Genomic DNA, 10,173 nt, shown 5'->3' on the forward strand with positions numbered 1-10,173 from the left:
AACGCTCTATCAAGTATTGCGAAAAATACATGGGGAGTGGGTTATACAGCGGCCCGCCATATTTACCTAGGAGCCATTGAGCCGATACTTCTTTACGCCTCGCCAATTTGGGCCTTAGCCACTAAGAAAATTTACATACAGAAAAAACTCCTAAAAGCGCAGAGGGTCGCTGCTCTTCGCATATGCCGAGCTTATCGAACTGCCCCAACATCGGCTCTCCTTACGATCGCAGGCCTAATTCCAGCTCATATCAAAGCGAGGATGAACATGTGGATTTGGCATATCAATAATCATATGGTTGATACTTGTACCAAGTGCAATGACTTTCTTACCTTAATAAACGAAGACCTTAAAAATGACCTAATGCTTTACAAGATAGAAAACAAAAATTATGACATTCAAAATAGCCGTGAATATCCCTGGCTTCGAGACTATCGCCTACCACAAACTGAAAATACAGATATTTCAATTTACACAGACGGCTCAAAGAACAAGGATGGCGTAGGAGCGGCTTTTCTTCTTATAAACCACAGCAACAATCAGACGCACAGATCTGCCTTTAAACTTGGACCACACTGTACAGTACCACAAGCAGAAATTCTGGCAATTACAAAGGCAATAACCTACGTGAATGAAGAGTGGTTTCATCGACAGCGTGACATCTGTATTTACACTGACAGCCTTACCGCCCTCAACTCCATTTACACCCCTTTTAAGCGTGGTGAGAACATACTTAAAATTCATCGCATCCTTAAAACGAATAGCCATCAGCACACTTATTCCTTCAAATGGGTCCGTAGCCACTCCGGCATCCCTGGGAATGAGGCTGCCGATCAGCTGGCTAAGAAGGCTGCCAGCTCATCGCTAAAGTACAGCTACACTAAGATTCCGAGCTCTATGATCAAGTCTTGGGCCTATGATTTGGCCTTAACGCATTGGCAAAAGGAATGGGACAATTCCACTACTGGAAGAATAACGTATAAGTTTTTCCCGGACATTAGGGAAAGGTTCAGGTGCAAATTTTTCGTCCCTAACTTCCGTTTAACACAACTTCTCACAGGACACGGTAACTACAACGCCTACTTAAAAAGGTTTAACCTGAAGGACAGCGACACTTGCCCATGCAACGGCACAGCGGTTCAAGACATTAACCATTTCTTGTGGGACTGTAAACTTTTTGAACATCAAAGAACTGCACTAATAGGTAAAATCCTCAAGAACAACTACAGTTGGCCTTGCCACCATAAAACACTTATCCAGAAGCGAGAATCTTACATCGCAGTCAACAAGTTTTTAAAAGACACTGCCGCCCTGGATCCGTTCCGTGTAAGGATACCTGAAGACCCTCATGCCACCAAACAAAATTAATACAGGGACAAACTTTCCCTTCATTGTACCCCAGTCTTACTCTCAAAAATTCTCTACTATGCAAACTCTCCAGTGTTCTCCCGGCTTCATCATTAAGTTATCTCTGCAATGTAATCTTCTATGTAATTGATCAATGTATACAGCTCTTTCACTCTTTGCCACTGTATTCACTGCTACTACTGTACTCGGCCATTCTTATCTGTTAAATTCGCAAAGCACTGCCATTGTAAATAATGTTATGTACATAAGTTTGCTATCGTGTTTTATTTTGTAGCCCGAGCTGGGCATTCTGTTTATAGGTTATGCTTATATTTTGCTCTGTACTATTTCTGTTTACGTCTATTAATAAATTCATATGCGCGTCAGGGACCCTTCCTCTTCTATCTTCCTTCCTTCCCACTTTTCCATCCCCTTTGGCCCCTGCCACCAATACTTTCTCTTACGTCTACTTTCTTCTCACTTCTTTTCACCCACTTTACGGAAATACCTCTGAGTAACGCCGTCTATTCTTTACTATAATATAATGGATACGCTGTTGCATATAGTCGTGGCTTAAGTAGAGAATGCCAATTGCTCTCGAAAAGTTCAAACACTAATCACTGCCAGAGCGATACCAAACTAGTAAATCACTGATAAAATTACGAGAAAATAAGTATAAATTTAAAAAAATTTACAAATATTCTCAAACAGGTAACACTTTAAAACCACCATACTTAACCTTTTTTTTCTCTGGGGCCACATGCACATGACACCTATTATACGCGGGCCGCAACGTAAGAATTATAATGAAAAACTTACTTAATTTTTCATTTACCCTAGAAATTTAGTGTGACTGTTGATATTGCGAACATTTCTGCACAATTTCATTTAAATTCTTTTTTCGTATTCTTTCCGCCTTGCTGGCACAAAGAGGGCCTAAGACGCCCTCTTAGTGCCATTAGGGACCAATTAAGAGGCTCATTATAGGTTCGGCCAGGCCCACAATGGTGCGGCCGAATAGAAAGAGACGGGGCCCGACATGTCTGAACGGACCACTTCTAAAAAATTCCTGGGGGATTCCCTGACCCGACCGGATCCCCCAGAGTGGTAGGCTGCCACCTTGACTGCCCGGCCATCTGGCCGTCAATTCATTTAAATCAGACTTGTAACTGCTGCATGCTACTCGTAAAACGGTATCCAGGTGTGAATCGTAAGCCAATTTCTATATATGTTCTTTGCATATTTAATTTTTGTGTATGACGTTTCACATAGATACGTTTTGCGAACAACGTATGTACAATTTGAACACAGTTTTTACAGTCTTATATTGATCGGGCACTACTTTCTAGAAGTGGTAATTATTTCCAGAAGTCAACGTAATTATTTTTCTCTCTCTTTCACGTCCGGGCCACTCACAGAAGCTCAGCGGGTCGCAGGTTGAGTATGGTGGATTTAAAAGAAAGTGGCTTCTCACTTCCTCTTTTTCTCACAATATCAGGAATTAACAATCTTATAGAGGATTTGACCATTGTTTACGGGTTATCATCCCCTTCAATATGTAAAACGTTAAAGTGGGGTATAAAGTTGAAATTAGTTGCATTATTTTTCACGATTCTTTCATCTTGCATTTGCAATGAGATTTCAGACTTACCCCACATATTGTTCTGTTAAAACAATGTATTGAAGGAAATATAAATGAAACACACTTAATGATAGGGCGCGTTTTGGTATTGAAGTTTTAGTATTGAAAACCAAAAGTCGTTTTACCGGGCAGGCGTTCTGTTGGATGTGCCTGTATTTTTATCTGAAGTTTATATAATTTATATAAAAGTTTCGGTGTTTGTGCATAATTTATGCAAAATTTATATAAATACAAAGTTGTTTCTTTGCAGAATCGACAAAAGTGAATACTTTCAAATATCACCTAATTGTATTTGTAACATTTATTAAAACATAATTATATGCTTTTTTTCAGGTTGCGAGTAATTTACATTCTTTCTTTTCGGCATTTATGAAACTAAAAGGAATATCGAAAGAAGAAAAAGTCTGTACCAATACAACAAACTTGCACTGAGTCGTAAAAATTCGCCCTTTAAGCATTGCATTTATGTATCAGTATTTTAAAAATTGAATAAAGTTAATTGAAATTTAAAAAAAAACGTTTCGTAAGAATTGATGTTGAAAGAATTCGAAAAAAGTTCCGTTTTGTCTTGTTTGGCATGAGATTCTATTGAGCCTAGTCTATATCGCTCCGTGGTGAAGTGTGACGTAATTGTCATGTAATAGTAGTTGTATGCGTTTATGACGGTCGTTACGCGAGGAATAGTGCCTTTCGGGAGGTCTTTTTAAGGGTAACCAGCTTCTATCCAGGCGTTACAGACGTGGTGAAATCCCGGAAAACTCCAGCCAGTCCGAGTGAGGCGCGAACCTACGACCGAACTCCCAGTGTTTAGGGAAATTGTGGGGCCAAGTAGCGGCCAAGCAGGATGCTCGGGGAACAACCGCTCTGCCACTGGTGGGCCAATTCCTCTTAAAGCAGAAAAAAAAGTTAATGCAGGGAAAGTTACACTGTTTCCATTGTCTTCTAAAACAGAAAAGCACAATTATTTAAGAGCATACACTATTTTATTTACATACAAAAAATAAAATGTAACTTATATGAAAACATTAATTTATTAGAGTAAAGTAGTAGTTAAATAATTAAGAAATTAGGAAAATAAAACCTTGATTCGAGGGTAGGAATTTTACTTAAACAAAAAATTAAATTCGAATGCAGCGTTGTCAAAATTTCAAAGGAATTGGTAGGAAAAACCAAAACATTACATTTTTATTTATATAATTAGATAGAAGATGATCTGCTTTAATTCATTTTCACAGAAAAGCATAATGACTCACAGAAAAGCAAACTTAGGGCGTCGTACTCGTAGCGCCATCTGTTGGACATAAAAGCCTTAACCTAGATTATATATTTGAATTTATATGAATGTTTAACGGAATAATATACAGCCTATGTCTACCCTGAGGTTCCATTCTAAATATTGGTGAAAGAATTTTTGAAATCGGATGAGTAGTTTCGGAGATTACCTGCTGCAAACAAACTTACATACATACATACATACATACAAACATTACCTCTTTATAATATTAGTATAGAGTATATATATTAAAAGCAAAATGTCCCGTCATCGCCATACACAAAATAAATTTAAAAATTAATTTTATTTATAATTTCAAAGTTTAAACAGTTTTTAAATCGTTTAAAAGCGTGAGATTCGCTGAAACATTCCGGAAAGAAGCACACATGGACGGATATTATTATCTTTTTAAAGCCAAATATCAGGACATGGCGGCTCGACTGCACCAAAGTTGCCGCTGCGAATCTTTAACCCCCGGATTACTAGTTTCGAAAAAGTTCTATCTTAGCCGTACAGTCGACCCCCTATAACACTGTTGATTTTTCCGTTTTATATGAATTCCATGTTGTACGAGTCACTTAGATTTTACAAATACGTAAACTGTTCACAGCCCGGCACACGTATTTGTAAAATCTAAGTGACTCGTACAACATGGAATTCATATAAAACTAAAAAATCAACAGTGTTATGGGGGGTTCGACTGTATATGCAAAAGGCTCTTTTAAGGTCTTTATAATATATATTTTTATGTATATATAGCATATAGACTGTATGATATAGCTTCAAATATAATAAATGTTTTTTCGTTCGTTAATGCTGCGTTACATTCCTTTCTCAAACATTTAAACGTTAACAATAATATTAAACTTTTAACATTATCGTTAACGTTTTAATATTGAAAGTTTAATAACACTTTTCTATAAAATCTCTTTTTTAATTAATTAAGAAAGTAATTTTCTAGAAAAGTTTTAAGGCTGCTACACCCGCCTTTGAGTAAATTATATAAGATTTTACTGTTTTTTAGGACTTTGAACGTGTTAAGCGACAATCAGTTTTTCAGTCCGACTTTATTCGACTCCAAATAACAGGAAGAAATTTCATTCATTTTTGTATACCATTTGGTGTTAACAAGTTAATGTCGGAAAATAAATCGTCGTTGTCAAATCTTAACTCGTGAATTTCGTTATAGAATGTTACTGTGTTACGTAAGCGTAACTCGAGCAAAGTTCGGGTTGCCCCTTCAAGTAGTCACGTGTTAGTAATAAAGACTAATTCTGACTAATTCTGAACTCGTTTATACATTCTGGCTTGAAGCGCGCTGTCGGACGCTACAACGGGTATTTGTAATAGTAGTTTCAACGTGGGCTCGGATAGTTCCGTTTTAGTGTCCATTATGTGGTTTTATGAATGAAAAATTACAAGTTGTCAAAGCGCACGTAAATATTATATATATATATATGCCCCCACACGGTGGTGTAATTGGTAAGTGTCGTCTCGGGTTTTTTTCATAACTACTAAAATGCTATTGGAAGGCTTTTTTAATATTTTTATATTCTTATGAGCTATGGGGCTCGGGATACAAATTCAGAACACAGTTTACCGAAACCGACACTTTTACTTACTGTTAGATACACACAAAAAAAAAAACAAAAACGTTAGATAACTCGTTAAAAGAAAAAAAAAAAAAAAAAAANACTTTAGAATTTTATTGTTACATAAGTATACTCTTTACTGTTATATAAAACTTCAACACCGCGCATCGTCACCGTGAACTCAGCCATTTTGTTGCAGCGAAAAAAGCAAACTGAAATGTGTGGCGTTTTTTTATCCAGCGCTGCTCGATCGCTACACAGCAAAGAATTTCTAAATGGAGCGCTGTAATATATCGAACCGTTTATAAACCTTTGCTGGAAGGAATCGCTGCATCAAAGATAAAAGCAGCTTTTACGTCTGCTACACGTGTAAAGCAAAATGAATACTTGTGCGTATAGTACGATATTATTCTGCGAAAATAAAACAGTCGAAGTGACTTTTGATAAAAAATATTATAGATAGATTAAGAAGGATTAAATTTTATAAAACTAAATAGTTATCTAATGATTAAGAAAATACAATATTTCAAATATAATTATCTATTTCTTATGTCTTTACTTTGCTCACATTTTCGGAAAAAGAAATGTTCAATCTTTATATGTCTTTATGTAAATATTGTAGTTCTTTAACGAAAGCGCTACTTTCAACTGTTACTGCAATAAACGGACAAATTATAGCATCCATGCTTAGCTCGAGAGGAAAGTGTTTTTAAACTATAATGCAGCGACGTGTAACGATAGCTGCTCGTGACGTCATTTTCGCTACACTCTCGCTACATAAGGAAAATCAGCAATATTATGCTGCGAGTAGTTTTTCCACCAAAGTTACGTTAAGAATGGTTGCTTTGGAACAGTTGCTTGTTCCCATGTGTATTAAATAAGACACTTAACGTTATGTATTATTTGATACGCATCAAATATTAATAATTAAGACACACAGACTTAATAAACCGCTAATTGCTATTGTTACGAGCTATGGGGCTCGGGATATAAATTCAGAACACAGTTTACCGAAACTGACACTTTTACTTAGATACACTAAAAAACAAAAACGTTATATAACTCGTTAAAAGAAAAACACAAATCTTTTCGAACGTCCTAATTTTTTGAACTGTTCTTTTTTTTTCTTCTCTTTTTCAAAAACATTCTTTTTTTTGTTTGTTTTTGCCACTCTCCGCATCATGGTGCTAGTCTTTTTCTAGAGCCGGCGCGACGCTATTTATTTACTTGCCACTTGTTTATTTATTTGTTGGAGATAATTATTACAGATAATTATCCAGGGGCGGTCCTAGGGCGCCGTCATAGTGGGAGCGCCGAAAATGCAACAATAGATCGTATACGAAAAAATAAAACCCGGTCACCTTATTACTACTTTACCCTAACTGCCAAAATAAATGCCAAGATTAAAGAAACCAATATTTATACATTTATTTCCTTATTCCCGTTTTGTTCTCCGTTATTCCAGAACTTTCTTTTCATTTCCTTTCTTCCCTTTGGGTGGGATCACCAATCTCAAGAACTAAAGACAATGGACCATCAGTTCCAAAAACGTAATGTAGGTTCCCAGACAAGGTTCAAACTCGAGTAACCGTGAGATTCTTGCGCGACACACAAGATGTAAACAACGAGACTCGGTACTGTTCGAGTATGTGTCAAACTATCTGTCAAGGTCTTAGCGGAAGACAAACTCTAACACGAGCGATCATAAATAGGTAGAACATTGACTCGCGAGTCTACAGAATGTTGGCCGAGATAAACCTTTTTGAACAAAAAAGGGGAATTTTTTATAGATGAAAGATGAAAATGATCGTTAAATTCTTAGACGTCAAAAAATGGTAAATAACGGCCTGAGTTATGAGTGCAGGTGTTATTGTTTTATAAACAGTCACCGAGCAGAGTCGACAAAGAAGTATCAGATGGACACCTCGAATTGGACTTTTCCCGCGACTCGAAAAGGTTTCGTTTTGCACCTGAGGACAAAGGAGAGACCAATCGAGAAGCGAGGAATGGAACGAGGGACCAATCCGAATGCGAATAGTGGGGGAAAACTATAAAAATCGAAACTTCAAAGTCGAAAGAGAGTCTCTTCTGGATTAATCCTATATTTGTGCTTTATCTATTGTGTTGTGCTACCGCCGATCACCTAGCTTAATAACACTATATAATTATTTTTGCATTTAATTAGCGTCGTGTCTCCTACTGTAAGAAACAATAGAAAAGTTCCAATGCGATTTTCCTGTTGTCACCACATACTTCTTTAGAGGGAAGTAGTGGCTGCAAATCCGTATGAGTATCAAAATTCGAAAGCTGCTTAGAAAAATATATCTGAAAATTATCATTTATGGCCACTGAATACCACTCTTTCATGTGTTTTTAGTGGACAAATCGGACGTGCCGTTTCATCTACGAACCCACAACAATTTGTAAAGGTGCACCTCTTGTTGTTATTACTCGGCTAAATAATTTTAATTTTCCTCGTGATAGTTTTATTGCGTCGATATTGAATAACAATTTGGAATGCTTATTGTAAATGATATTTAGTATTTTATGTACAAATCGTGAAAGTTGACTTCTTGTTCTCAGCAAGAAAACAGAAAAACCATCAATTTTATTAGGATAAACTATCATCTATTTTTTACAATATTATTCATAAATGATTAAATAATCATTATTTTAATAGAATATGTCATAATTTCAACCCTAAACACAGAAAAATGAAGAAGTTTAAGCCGAACTTCTACTCACCATGCTCGACATTCCAAACGCCATTGTTAAATTTCTAGACTTACAAGATGGCGACACTCGACGTTCGACTTTACGTTCTGGAGATGAAAACGTCGGCCACAACCTCTAGTGTAGAAAAGTGTATAAACTGACGAATGAACGGTTAAGCGCAACTGTGACGTTAAAATGTACGCTTTCTAGATAAAACATCGTTGTTGTGTAAAGCTTACGAGAGGAAGAGGAAGTAAGTACAGTATTTGGAGGATAAGGAAGAGCCTGTAGAATAAGAAAAAAATATGACTAACAGAGAACCTTTTAATCATTGTACAAGGCGATATTATAGATCGAAATATCAAAGTTATCATAGAGATTCTGTAGGTGAAAACAAAGATGTTGGATATAAATTACTTGGATGGTATATAAAATCTTCTACTGGTATGTTGCATCATAGAAGACGTTATATAAGTGATAAAGAAGCATTGTATAGAAACGTTATAAATTCATTGGTAAGTTTTATANAGAAGCGTTGACACATTGATCGCGGAATGTTTCATGTTGGTCGCAGTAGGTTGTTCTTGGCATTTACGCATCCAAGCAACTTCTTCACAGGTGCCCATTATAGTGCCTTTTCCAACAACCTGTTCTCTATCACCCGGATTTAGAACACGTACTGCCGAAACGTTAGTGGCCCTCACCAAGGTTCGTGCCATCTTCCATGGTAAACTGCTGTCTAAATCCTCTACGAGGACACAACGATTCTTCTGACCAGAGTTATCTGGTAGTCTTACTGGTACGATAGTTTCTGACCTTGGAGGAAGAACAATCTTATTTAAGCAGCGCACTTTACCCGACGATGCACCGTCCATAAAAAGTTCTGCTGAACCGCATTTTAAGATTCCCTGCTTTACATCAATCTCACAATGATGTTCCTTCATGAAGTCCAAGCCCAGAATGCAATCGTCCCTTATATCGGCAATGATAACCTTATGCCGATAAATCTTGTTGCCTAGTTGCAATTCCATCTCCTTCTCGCCTCGGACGGATATGTGCTGACCGGTGGCTGTTATAAGACGAATACGATCATGTCCACTGAAGTAGTCCCCAAGAATCTGATTTGCCAGTCGAGAACTGATGACCGTGCGAGAAGCTCCAGTGTCCAATGTCAGCTTACATGGTGTTCCGTTAATTTCGCCTTGAATAATCAGGCTATTTCCATCGTGGGCTTGGGAGACCGAGATTTCTGGGGCTCCCTCAAAACCAGCCAGCACCTGCCCCGCAGTCCTGGCACTTACTCGTTTCCCTGCTGCTACTGCAGCTGGGTGGTGGTATCAGTCACCTCTAGCTTCTGAAGTCCATCCTCCGTTCGGTCTCTCCCAAAGTGCCCTCGCTTTGGGCAATTCATCTGCAGGTGTTCCCTGGCTTTACAGTAGTAACACTGGGGACCTGTCATTACAACCTCCCTAACATGATGGGATCGATCATCGCGTCTTACTGCCTCCACCTCCAAAGCATGGGCCAAAGCATCCTTCAGAGTTTCATGATGTCCCAATCTGACAGCTGCTCGAACTTCTACATCGCGTATTCCATCCATGAAC

This window comes from Centruroides sculpturatus, unplaced genomic scaffold (assembly GCF_000671375.1).
Source record: "Centruroides sculpturatus isolate CEXI.00-Female unplaced genomic scaffold, Cexi_2.0 scaffold170, whole genome shotgun sequence".
Classification (NCBI taxonomy): Eukaryota; Metazoa; Arthropoda; class Arachnida; order Scorpiones; family Buthidae; genus Centruroides; species Centruroides sculpturatus.